This window comes from Mustela lutreola, chromosome 9 (assembly GCF_030435805.1).
Source record: "Mustela lutreola isolate mMusLut2 chromosome 9, mMusLut2.pri, whole genome shotgun sequence".
Lineage (NCBI taxonomy): Eukaryota > Metazoa > Chordata > Mammalia > Carnivora > Mustelidae > Mustela > Mustela lutreola.
This window is the reverse complement of record NC_081298.1, coordinates 124,957,144-124,970,573: the sequence shown is the minus strand read 5'-3', so window position 1 is coordinate 124,970,573 and position 13,430 is coordinate 124,957,144. Positions and strand designations below refer to the sequence as shown.

Here is a 13,430-nt window from a genome sequence, read left to right as displayed (position 1 = left end):
GTGGCTCCGTTGGTTAAGTGTCCAACTCCTGGTGTCAGGGTCATGATCTCAGGGTCGTGGGATCGAGCCCCCTGTCAGGTTGAGATTCTGTCCCCCACCCTCCCCTTCCCCTTGTTACTGCTCCCCTTGCTCCCACTCTTTCTCTCAAATAAATAAATAAATAAATATTTTTTTTAAAGAAGGGAAGGAAGGAAGGAGAAAAGAAAAGGAAAGGAAAAAAAGAAAAAGAAAAGAAAGAAAATGATGCTTGGTCCTGGCGTGGGAGGTAGTGTGTCTTCCACTGAGATGGGGGACACCAGAAGAGGAGCTGAGCAGAGACAGAGTGTAATGACGTCAGTTTTAGATGTGATCATTTTGAAGGGCCAGTGAGACGTTAAAGGAGAAGGATATAATAGGCCATTAGGTATACACACTGATGGTTAAATAAATGTCCAAGTGATGTTGACTTGCTAGTGAATTGCCTGCGCTGGGGCGGGCTTCCTCAGAGCCCACTCTGTGTACTCTGGTGCTCCCGCCCCCCTGACCAGAGCTACTGTGGACTCCACAGCTGGTCTATTATATGCATATTTTTTACAGTCGAACACTGCAGAGAGATTGAGTCCTGCTGCAATTTACAATTCTTTGAGACAACTGTGGTTAACAGTTTAGCGAATAACCTTCCCAGTGTTTTATGCCAAGGCTCATTTTTATATATAAGTGAGTTGTCATATATAGATGAAAGGTTTATATATAAGTGAGATTTCATATTCATATATATTCAGCTATATATATCTCACTTATGTATACAGAAGTAGATACACAACACATACCATGAGTCCCGTTCTATAATCTGTTTTCTTCACTTAGTACTGTCTGGTGGATAACATCCCATGTCAGTACTTAAAGATCTATGTGAGGGGCCTCTGGGTGGTCAAGCATCTGCCTAGGACTCAGGCTCAGGTCAGGTGGGCTCAGGCTCCGGTCAGGTCAGTTCAGGTTATCATCTCCAGGTTCTGGAATCAAAGCCCGTTAAGTCCAGTCCCGACTCAGCAGGGAGTCTGCTTCTCCTCCTGCCCCTCCCCACTGTTTGTGCTCTCTCTGTCTCTCTCAAATGAGTAAATTAAAAATCTTTTAAAAAAGTAAAGATCTACTTTTGCAAAGGCTGCATAGCCTTCTATTGTGTGAATATACCGTTATTTATTTAAACAGCCCTCGCATTGACACACCTTAAGCTTGTTCTCAAAGTATTTGCTATTATAAACAACACTGCAACAAAATACCCTCATGATACATTTTCGGGCAATGGTCCAATTATTTCCTAGAAGAAATTCTTAGATGTAAAACCCAGATTTTAAGTTTTCGTGTAGATTTGTAGATTTCCTTCCGCTGAGCTTGCATCAGTTCGAACTCCTAGGAACAGGGTATGGGAGGCTTGCTTTTCTCCCTCTGGGCATTGTTCTTTTTTTCTGTGCCATTACAATAGGTGAAACATGTAATCTCATTGTTTTCATTTGCGTTTCTTTGATTATTAATAAAGACAAACATCTTTTCATTTGCGTCTTAGCTGTTTGTGTCCTGCCCAACCCCGGGGTTGCCTGTTTATATCCTTTGCCTATTTTTTCTGGAGTCCTTGTCTTTCTTGTTACATACTTAAGATTTATAAACGTTGTTTACAAACGTTATAGCTATATAGTCCTTGGTTGGATGCTGCAAGCATGTCCTAACCAGCTTTTGTCTTTATTAAATGTATTTTGCAGCATCTTTGGATATATTACAGCTTTTCTTTTTTAATGTAGTCCTACCCGTACCGATCTTTTCTTTTCTGGTGTCTGGCTTTGGATTATGCTTAAAAAGCCACAACCCATCCAAATTTATAAACATATCTTTCTATGTTTTCTTCTAGTACTTTACCCTTTGAATTTTTATGTAAAATGCCAATCTAATGATGTCACTTCTTGGCTTGCCCTCCCTGCAATCCTTCTGGTCCCTGCTGGGAGCACATCCCCTCAGGCCTTGAATGGCTTGGGCTCCCTTCAGCTCATCAGACACACCAGCCATCCTGAATGCTCCCAGGTAGACCACACTGCTCTGCTTCCTGTTTCCACTTCCTGCTTCCGCTTCCACTTCCTGCTTCTGCTTCCGCTTCCTGCTTCCGCTTCCTGCTTCCGCTTCCTGCTCCTGCTTCCTGCTTCTGGCTGGAATGCTCAGGTGTTACTTCCCTCGCCAGCGAGGTAAACTCCTAAACAACTGTCAGAGCTCTTCTCAAAGGCACTTCCTCTGAGAAGCAGTCCTCCATCCCAGTGTGTGTTAAGTGCCACCCCCTGCCCCCCTTCCTGATACTGACACAGGCTTCTCCTAACTCACAGATTTTGGGGTATGCCTCTCTTTCCACTCCAACCCTCTGAGCTCCCTAGGGCATGGTGCGGTATCTGGCGCTTAGTATAGTGGGTGCTAAGCCCGCCTCTGTGACCCGACTGCCATCTTAGCAAACTCGAGGATTCCACAGTGTGGAATCTGGGAGACCAGTTAGAAGCCTCCAGGTAAGAGTGATAGCTAAATGCAGGTAGATAGTAAGGCCCGAACTGAGGCAGTCCGTCTGGAGAAAAGAGGATGGGTAAGAAACAGATTTAGTAAGTAGGACAGATAGTGCTCTAGTAGTGTTTTGTCTGAGGTGTCTCCTAAGTGTTCAAAATCAGAATGTCAGCCCATCAGCACAGTCCAGACCTTTTGATCTTTGTATTATTTGGTGTTTAGAATAAACTGCTGCTGCTGTTCCCTCCCATGAAGCTGTGGGACCTTGGCTGGTCATGACCTCCACCCATCGTCTGTCAAGTAGAGACGGCCCACCATCTCCAAGGGCAATGGTGAGGTTGTTTCAATTAAATGTCACGGTGATAAGAGCCTTCACGGCCCCTGGTGCTTACTACCATTTAGTAGGTGTTCTCTCTCCAGTCCTGCCATCCCCTTCGTGGGTGACTGGGTCAGTTGCCGTCATCTGACTGATCTGAAGCGTTCCTCAAGAGAGAAGCTGAAATCGGCTTTCATCACTGGGTTTCTGTGAACCCCAGGCATGCCCTGACAGCTGGTCTCCATCTGTCTCTGCCAGCTCTCTGCTCTGCTCACCCGTGCTTCCATTCTTCCCGTCTCTCCCAGTCTGTTTCCCCTTCCTCCAGGCAGCCTACCAGCATTCAGCCCTTTCTCGGCCCTGCCTTCCTCATCTGTTCCCTTGGCACCATCCGTTTAACCCACTGCAGCCTCCCGCCTGGATTACCACCGTGGCTGTTCTCCCAGCCTTCATCCAACCTGTGTGAGTAAAAAGGCAGGAAGCCCAGCCCCCAGATCATGTGCTCATCCCCTGACCAGCCTCGGGGTCCCTCTCTGAGTGCTCCAGGTCGTCCTGTGCCCAGTGGGTCTCATTCAGAGGGCTGGGCCTCTTGCTCTGCACCCCTAGACCTCATATCCTGGCTCCCCAAGCTGCTTGCTCAGTCCAATCTAGCCTCTTGGCCTTTCCCAGCCTGTACCTGCTTATTCTGCCACTTTTTTTTTTTTTTTTTCCAACCCAGACAATGCCCAGCTTTGATCCTCTGCCCTGGGCTTTGCACCAGACCCTCTCACAGCCAGCATGGAGCTCTCTTTGGAGAAGCCTTCCGTCCCATTGCTCACAGCCCATTACTGTGGCTAACACTCTGTAACGCTCTTAGCCCACTATCTCCTTCGGCCAGTCCTTGCTTCCTTCAGCTAGCATTTAGGGAGCCCCTCTGTGTGCCAGGGACTTACAAGGGTAAAATGAAGCCTAGCTCTGCCATCGGGGAGCCCCAGTCTAATATGGATGGATTCCAACGCAGTTTCCTCAGCCATAAAATGGGGATTATCCTGTTGAACTACTTCACTGGGGTGCTCTAAGCTTTCTTTGAAACTGCATCAGAGTCTGTCACACAGAGCTCAGTGATGACAATGTGGTGTTGATGGTGTTGACATCCACTTGACAGCTGAGAACATGCTGCGTGGGGCAGTCAGTCATGTGGCTAGAGGGGCAAAGCCAAGTTCAGTGCTCAGGGCACTGCTCCTCCCCTTAGTAGCTCCGTATCCTCCTCTTACCCCCTCACACCCTTTCCTGCCCCATCTGCTGCTCTAAAATAGGCCGCTGGGATACAGACACAATCAGGCTAGTGGCCTTACTCCCCAGGTGGAGGAAGCTGCCCATTCTCACCCCAGTCCTGCCTTCAAGTCTCTGGAGAGTGTCCACTTGATCTCACATGTGCCTGGGGGTGTCGCCCATGAGAACGTGTCTCCTGTAGGAGGTGACAGAGTTCACAGTGTTCCCCCACTTGGTGCCCAGCTCCGCAAAGCTGGATACTATCAGTCATGTATTGTAGCAAACACTGGTGAGATTTGCTCTTCAGGCTCCAGAATTCTGGGTTAAAGTAAAAATACCTATTTGCTTTAGTGATGGAGGCGAGCCAGGTTCATAAGAAGGCAGCTGGCAGACGCAGGCACAGGAAAGTGGATGACACTGACCAGGCGGAAGCATTCTGGGTATAAAGTCAATGGCAGGTAAAAACACTGCTTCTGGGAGGGAGAGGTGGAAACACATTTGTAGCCCAAGATGAGGTGTCCAGAGTCTTACATCACAGGGGAAAAAAAGTCTGTGTCCTTCTGAAATCTATTTGAGTCGAAATAAGGAAGGAAATTGGTTTGTCCTAAAGCCCAGTCCTTTTAGGAAATTTTCCAGGAGATGGCAGTAGGATAGCAAGGTTTCCTGAAAAGAAGATGGAATGTTTTCCACCTTATTTCAGTTTTTTGTTTTTTTTTCCGAACAGGATAAAACTATTTGGGTGGCTTTAAATTACTGTAGTTATTTTATATAAAATCAATATAATATGATACAGAAAATTTGAAAAATTAGAGGAGTGAAATCACCTATTATCCCAATCAACACAGACCTCATTATTTATTCCCACCTGGTCTGTTCTTTGTGTGCGATGTTTTTACATAATTACAGCAACACCTAGCATATCATTTCCGTGTACTGACATGCAATGCTTCTTTTAAAGTTTTTAAGTGTTTTCTGAGATACATACAGAAGAGTGCAGAAAGTATGTCTAATTTAAAGAGTAATTTAAAGCAAACACTTGTGTAACTCCCATCCTTTTCAAGGAAGAGACTTGAATATTTGCCGTTCTCAAGAAGCTTCCCACCATGTGTCCCTTCCCAAACACAGCCCTGCCTTGGCCGCCCAGAGATAACCAACCACCCTGACTTCCCTGATTTTCTTGGTTTTTTTCTTCCTATGACTATATACCTCCTAAACACTGTAGTTCAGTTTTGCCTGGTTTTGAATGTTCTGTGGATTTGTCCTGTATTTACTATTTTGTGGCTTCAGTTTTTTGTGAGATGTTATATGTAGCTGTCGTTAGTTCATACTCATTTTTAGTTTAAGAGAGAAAATGTAGAATTTTTATGTGTTTCCACTCAGTCTCTATCCCAAATCTTGACCTTATCAGGTAGCCCAGGTTTGAGACACTTTTCTTTTGATTTTATTTTTAAGTAATCTCTATACCCAATGTGGGACTCAAACTCACAACCTGAGATCAAGAGTCACATGCTCCACAACTGAGCCAGCCGAGCAGCCCTGGGACACTTCTATAGTTAGGAAAATGCGTTCTCTTCCCCTACTTGTGACTTTCCCCACCCCCGACCTGAGAATGGGGCCGGGTAGGACGGGGTGGAGGATGGGTCTCAGACCCAGAAGCATCGCTGCCCCTCCCTCTTGCTGGCAGTGGGTGCTGGCCACTCCGCCCTTTGGCTGGCATTCTACGAAGCAGCCACTCTGGGCCGCCGGAGCCCTGGAGCTGCTGTCCTTCCAAGAGAGCTGACGAAATTATTTCTGGGGCCTGCCGACAGCTGGCGAGAGCGGGGAAAGCACAGCGGGGCTGAGGAATCCGCCAGAAGGTCCGCCTGCGGAAGGGTTATGGTGGTGATGGTCCCAAAAGCCTGGTGGTTTCTGGCTGAGGCCTCGGTTGCAGGCCGGGCTTCTCATCTCCAGTGTGTGTACACCTCCCTGCCCTGGGCTTACAGAAAGGAATTTACTCCCCTTGACTGTTTTTTGCTGGTACTTGGTCTCCCCCAGCCTCCAACATAAAGCCTCCAGGGCCAGGGAGCACTTGAAAGGAGCAAGGTTTCTGGCCAGACGCAAAGGCTGCACGCAGGGGCCGTGATGCGCTGAGGGTCACACACGTGTCCCCACGCAGCAGGCCTCTTCGATCCCGACGCCACACATGCTCGCCCTTACTGTCAGCCTGGCCTTCCCACAGTGGTCGGTTTCTCTCACGGCTAATCTCGAACAGATGGTCTGCAGCTCCATTTCTTACCACTCTCTTGGGCTAATCCCTTGGAATCTCACTCTTCCCCTCTGTGCCCTGTTGGTGGAGTCCCACCAGGCTGGGCCAGTGAAGCCCTGGGATTAAGACTTCTTACTCCATCTTAGCCTACAGACTCGGCCCACTTGGGTTCATAAGACGCCTTCCCAGAAGCCAGGCCCGCCCACCTCTCGGGCTTTCCTGATAGCAGCTCCTTTGTCCTTGTTTCTTTACGCTTCTTCAAGAACAATCCCTTGTTCTCCACATTCACATCCATCCCATGGCCAGATCGGGTCACCTTTGCAGGCCTGTCCTCTTAGTGTGGGCTCAGTGCTGGGCTCTTGTGGCTTATGGCTGCAGGACGAAGGGTCCAGTGTCTCTCCTCGGGGTGTAACATTGACCGACCCCAGCCCGTGGAGCATCCGCCCCCTCATGTGGGACCCCTTGGCTTGATAGGCGCTTTTTTCTGCCTCTGGATCTCCAGAAGATGCCTGAGCCCCACATGAAAGACAAACCTGCCCTTTTACCTTCCCCAGTTCTCTCCCCACGGCTAGGTTCTACCTCCAGAATCTCTCCAAACATTTTGTACAAAACTCCTGGGTGACCCAAACCAGGCCCACCATTCAGATCAGCCCTCAATGCCAATGCTGGCCTGGTTAGAGAGGAGACTAGGCAGAGTCTCGGGCTTCTGGGTGGGTGACAAGGGATGGCGCAGCTGGTTTTGGACAGGCTGCGTGTTTGTGCCCGTGGACCGTTCCCATGGAATGGTCCATGGGCATTTGGATGTGAAATGCCCTCACACCCTCATTAGCATAGAATAGTTTCCGGATTCCTGCTTACCCTGGAAAGCAGAGTCCCAGGTACTGAAGAAGTCCGTCATAAGGCAGGTAAAGTGTGATCTTGGGACATGGTTAGAGCTCGTGCAGCGGAAATGACTCTGAGCTTGCCTTTTTTATTTTTACTTGACACCTAGTTGTTATTTTCATGAGTTCCTACAAATTGACTAGGACAGTGGTTGTGTCTGCAGGTGGGGAGGGGCTGGAACGAAAGAGGTGCGGGACTGCAGGGTTAGAGACGATAGTGAGGTCACAGATGTCTGTCATTTTGCTTTATACCCAACATGGGTGTTATAAATACCATTTTATATCGACTCAAGAGTTGATAAAGCCAATTAAAAATTAAATTATATTTGCTTTAATATTAGTTAGGAATTGTTTAGTGTTTTCCTGTTTAGAAAGGCAGTTCACTTTATTAAAAAATTATATGTATTAGCTTAAAGCCTTCGCTGTTGCCCACTCACCTCAAACTTCCCTTCTTGGCTCTTGTGTTCTGGCCAGCCTTTCATCTGTTCTCATTTTTCATCTCGGGGGAATCACTGGATGCTACAAGTACAAGAACAAGCACTCCCATCCCCCCCGCCCCCACAACCCCTTTTAAGGTCGGCTCTCCCAGTTCCGTTCTGTTACCCTTTCCTATATATTGATCAGAGGAAGAAAAATAGCTGCATGTTTTGGTTTTCTTTTACTAACTGCTGCCAATATTGCCTTTTGGTCCTTTGGCAAATGTTATCTGCTTGGAGCAAAGGAAAAGCCACACCATTCAGTGTGTCCCCAGCCACCAGAGCTGGCTTCCCCTGCCCTACGAGTTAGCAGCCCATCGGCCATTAGGGTTGGCTTACCCGCTGTGGATCCTTCGTGCCCAAGGGCAGTTGTGTGCGCTTGCCATGTATGTGCCTTGATATCACAATGACCGAACCGATTGTCTGTAAAATCACACCTTCTGCAGGCTGGACTGGAAGAGGAAATGGGAGTCTTAAACCAGCCCCTATTCAAAAGGAAATCCATCCCATGCAGACCCAATTCCTATCAAGTTTGTTTTAAGGTCTCTCTGCAGGAAGCATCCCTTTTGCACCATTCTGGCCCCACGAGTCTTTGTGGAGCCCCGGAGTCCCTGGCCCCCTCCAGTTGAGCTGCGGGCAGGAGGCAGCTGTGCGGGCCAGACTGCAGGCTCTCTGCGTCTCACACCTCACTGCAGGCACAGGGGAGCTGGGGAATGTGATGACAGAAGCAGGCAAATGCAAGATGCAGTGTTCGGGTTGGCATTTCCTTGGCAGGACCATGCTGTGTGCCTTCTAAGAGCCTGAGCTTGTGTGTGTTTCACGAATGAGAAGCAGCATCTGCCATGACCTTGACCGTCCAGCCGGCAAGGTGTCCCCTGTGCAGTTTTGCATTGGAACGGCTCACTGCGGTAAGCAGCAGGAGGGTGGGAGTACGGGAAATTGTCCTTTATCCAGCAAGACAGTTATTAGATAGCAAACAGCAGTCACTGTCACTGTTTTAAACATAAAAAGGCTTTCTTGGGAGACACTGCACTCCTGGGTCATACAGTGCTGCTCCCCCAGCTCGTGCATCACCTTGGCTTTCACCCAGCAGGGGTTTGGAAACATAAGGACTGCATGCCACAGAATTAGGAAATGGGGGAATATATACCGCGTACAGTTGGTTAAATCTTGGCGTATCAAAGATACCCATCTTGCTGTGGAAGGCATCATTGCTTCCCCACATAAATTGTAGAATTCTTAAGATCTGCACATTTGCAGTGTACCTGCATCCTCTCAGTCCTGACTGCCTCTCCTTTTCAAGGTCACTGTTGGTGGAGACCAAGGACTGAAGGAGTAGTCAGGGTAGTCTTGAGGAATCTCAGCTCTAGAATTCCATAGTTCTGAGTTATTCCTTCTAATACCATTTAACTCCCTGGCATGCTTCCATTTCTGCCTGGGAGGACAGCCATGTGGTTTGAATTCTTTCATTTGCATAGACGAAATAGCTGGGTGATCAAAGTTTTGGATTAGACAAATGGAGATGTGGGATACAGCCAGAAGTCCTTAAAGGAGGTGACATTTATTTTAAGGCACAGTTGTTACTTAATGATGATTTGATTATAATGTTCACTTCTGTCTAATGTAGTATCTTAGCTCGCACTGCTGTAATAAAAATACCATAGACTGGGTGGCTTAAACCATAGAAAATTACTCCTCACAGCTCTGAAGGCTAAGAAGTCCAAGATCAAGGCGCTGGCCAATTCACTTGTTGGCGAGGACTCTCCGCCGGGCTTGCAGATGACTGCCTTCTCTCTGTATCCTCACAGGGGGTGGGAGCTACGGGGGAGCGGAGTAGAGGGAGAGAAGGAGGTGGGGGGGTGTCAGAGATCACCTGTCACTTCTTCTAAGGGTGCTAATCCCGCTTTTGAGGACTCTGCCCTCATGACCTAGTTCCCTCCCAAGACCCAGCTCCAAATACTATCACACTGTGACTAGGACTTCAACATAGGAATTTTGGGGCTGATACAAACGTTCAGTTCACAGCCTGTGTAGTAAACCATTGGGCCGATATTGGCTCTGTCTACACAGTAACTGTGTTTGGAATAAATGAGTGATTTGAAGCACCATAAATTAGTAAAACGGATACCAACGGTGACCACCTGACAAGAACGTTTTCTGAATATGGAGGGAGAGACAATCATAGCTAGTGGCATTTAAGGAGCTCATGAGTATGTATTTCGTGTATTTCATGCTCAAATCTTTTCCCTCCCGAGGGACTCTCTAAGAGGGCCAAGGTGTCTTCCCCACTCACCCACCCCCTCACCGCATTATGTTCACAAACGTACGTACACAGACAGAAGGCTCGCTGCAGAAAACGATGCCAGGAACATCTTTTCTTCATTTAGTTTAGCAAAGACTAGCAGGAGAGCTGGAGGACTGTGTGCTAATGAGGTTACTGGGGGAGGTGAGAAGTGTAATGAATGCCAACCTCACTGGTGAGGGGGACTGGGCAGGATGAGACTTCTTGGCCAGCCAGACAATTTGGGAAATCCAGAGAAGCGTGGGGGCGGGTATACTGGTGTAGTGAGACCAGCATCCCACTGTCGCCAAACCACTCTGCTCACTCTCAGCTCTGGCGTCTGGTACTACGTGAGACACACCCGGTTTAAACCAATCCCTGGTAACTTAGTTTTTAGGCAAGAAGCGTCCCATTACCCGTCCGTCACTTTGTAACACAGTTTGGGTCTCTGTCACCCATGAGATTGAAGCTCTTGAGAGCAAGGCCTGTGTCTTCCTCAGGGCTGGGTCTGGTGCTTCACACTGGAAGAGAGTGAGGTTCTAGACTATTGTAGGGCACACAAGATGTTCATTTTTGTTCACACGTAACCCTAGCGTGTTCTGAAGCTAGATGTCTGCCAGAAGGTGGGGCTGGAGAACTGGCTCCACCAGGCAGCACCTCTCCGTGTTGGCAATATGGCCCATGGCTAGGAGCACAAGCTCTTTTCCCCTAAGGCTGCCATAACAAAATACCACAGACAGGGGGGCTGATAAAACAATGTATTTTCTCACCGTTCTGAGGCTAGTGGTCTGACATGAGGGTGTCAATGTGGTCCGTTTCCTGGGAGAACTCTCTTCCTGGCTGGTAGATGGCTACATTCGCACTTGGCCTTTTTTCAGTCCTTATGAAAAGGCCTAGTGGTGGGTGGGGGGCCGAGCCCTATGGCATCTCTCCTTATAAGGAGATCCGGTCCCCACCCTGTGATCTCATTTAACCTGAGAAACTTCCTCAGCGGCCTCACCTCCACATGCGGCCACACTGGAGGTCAGGGCTTCCCGGTGTGGTTTTGGAAGAACAAAACATTCAGTTCACAACAGCTCTGGGCATCCTCTAGCTTTCAGTCCCTACTTTGTTGCAAACTTGCTGTGTGACCTTGAGGATGGTTCCTTTAACTTTTCTAAGCCTCAGCCATCCCAGGGCGATAATGGCACAATCATGCTGCGTATCCCAAGGCAAATGATGGGTTTAGTGAGGACCCCAGTAGACAGTAGGTGTGCACTGATTTTTAACATTAATAGGGTCCCCTAAGTTATGAAAAGGAGTTCCCTCTGAGGTTATCCTGGGAATCTAGTCCCTTCAGAGCTAGGTTAACTGTCAGGGATTTCTGCAAGAAAGAAGAAGATAGTTTGGGTGGAGGACCCAATTTTATCCTATTATAATTTGAAAATACAGAAAACCATGAAGAAGATAAAAATCCCCTGTAACTCTTCTACCCAGAACCAGCTCTGATAACCTTTCTGTTAACCCAGACATGACTATGAATCTGACCCTTCTTGCGGAGTTGCGTGGTCTTTCATTTCCAAAACTTCTGTTTCCGCCTCTTTAAAAAGGAGACTAAGCTTCCTACTTCTCTGGGTTAGTCGGTGCGTGGCTGAACGCGTGTGAAGTGTGCCGGGCACGGGGTGTTAGCTTACTAAGAGCGATTGCTCTCATTTCTACTGAAGAAGACACCCTCGGGGTTTGATACCCGCATCAAAGCTCAGATGGGAATTCCCAGTAATTCATTATCACATCACCCTTCAAGGACCCCCCTCCCCCTGCCCTTCAGGTGTGCGCTCTAAAACAAATCAATATTCCCTTTACAACACTGACATAAGCAATAAGCGGTTTTTCAGCATGAATACTGCTATTTTTCCTCTTGCCCTAGAGCAGTTTTAAAAGGTGAGGATTATATATTTGCACAGGGGGCTGGAAGTGGGGGTATCTTCTTTCGGCCAACCCTACCACCACCATCACTTCCCTATAGTGTGAACTGAGAAGTCGCCTTTCACGGTCCCCCTTGGCCTTGGCTGTGTAATGGGAGAGAGGGAGATTGCATCTGTCAGCCTTTCTGGGCTTCCTTTGGCCAGGATGGTTGTGTCCCTCACCTGTGAAGAAATTCATTTCCTAATTGCATATTAAATTAAAACTCCAGTTTTCAGATTTTAGGACAAAAGATCAAATATACTCAGCTTCATCTGACTTCAGACAATGAGCTTGTGGCAGCGACTGTCCTATCTTCCCATCTCTGTCACCTGACTCCCCACGGCCTCTTTGCTCACCACCTTCCTCACTCGGGGAAGGGCCCCTTCTCCCCAGAGGTTGGACTGACACCTATGGGGAGGGGAGCAGGTATTCCTGGGAAACAGCTGTTGCTGTGTAAGGGAACAGGGTTCACTGCCACCACCTGTCCTGTTCCCCAGCGCCACCCCCAGCAGCAGCCCCACAAGGGACTGGCCTCTCCTAACAGCAGGAGAGCCTCAGGGTATACCCTGAATGGTCCCAGCCAACTTTCTTGGTGTCGGGACTTCCATGCATTCCAGCCTGGTCAGCTTGACAAAAATTGCTTAACCAGATGTGTCCAGGAGAGCAGGGTAAGATCACCATTTAGCTGACCCATCTCCTTACAAGAGATATTCCTTCAACAGGTTCTAAGGCCTTTTCATCCTGGGAGACAGCCTCCTCACAGCTTACCTGGTGGCAGGCAAACGAAATGACAGGAATAAGAGGAAATCTGTTGGGCCCTCTGCTCTGTCCACAGTAATTTCCGGTACTGGAAAAGGGATGAAAGCTGAGCATTGTCCCAGACATACCCAGAAAACGAATACATAACGGCCTACTACTACTCATTGCTTGAAGCCTTTCAGTTGTGTTGGGGTACAACAAGTAGATGAGGCCATTCTTTCATTTGTTCACTGGTTTCAAGTATCCTGTACTGGAGGCTGGGGCTGAAGAGGGAACAGAAACAATGATCACTAATAAGGCTTTTGACCTTGAGAACCTTAGCACACAGGTGGAGAGAGGCTCCAGGACCATAAAGTCCATGAAGGGGCAGAGAGTCGGGGAAGGCTTCTTAGAAAGGGGGATAATTGGATTAGGTCTTAGAGAATCAGCTCCAAAAGGAAGAGTATATAGTTAGTGGTCAAAAGAGGTCTGCTTAGGGAATGATCCATTTTGAGTTGATTTTTGTGTAAGATAACATCATTTGCTGAAAAGACTATCTCTCCTGCATTGAATTTTTTTGCACCTCTGTCAAAAATCAGTTGCCCATACTGACCGTGAGCTATTTCTGGATCTTTATTCTGTTCCAGTGCTTTTGTATCTATCCCCCATCCGTACCACCCAGCTTTGATTACTGGAGCTATGTAATAAGTCTTGAAATCGGTAGACTAATTACTCCCATTTTATTCTTCTTTGTCAAAATTATTTTTTAATTTTTATTTATTTGAGAGAG

The 13,430-nt window shown here is 47.9% G+C and overlaps 1 protein-coding gene across 3 annotated transcripts in view; it reads left to right on the top strand.

The window, feature by feature from the left end:
* DPYSL5 (dihydropyrimidinase like 5) overlaps positions 1–13,430 on the top strand; it is a 92,786-nt gene that overhangs the window by 25,241 nt on the left and 54,115 nt on the right. Inside the window, exon 1 of one of the 3 annotated variants that reach the window (XM_059132377.1) lies at positions 8,516–8,585. The exons of the other annotated variants lie outside the window; for them this stretch is intronic. The gene's annotated coding sequence lies outside the window, so the exon portion shown is untranslated. Of the gene's footprint in view, positions 1–8,515; positions 8,586–13,430 lie in introns of those variants that run through there. 3 annotated transcript variants of the gene reach the window in all.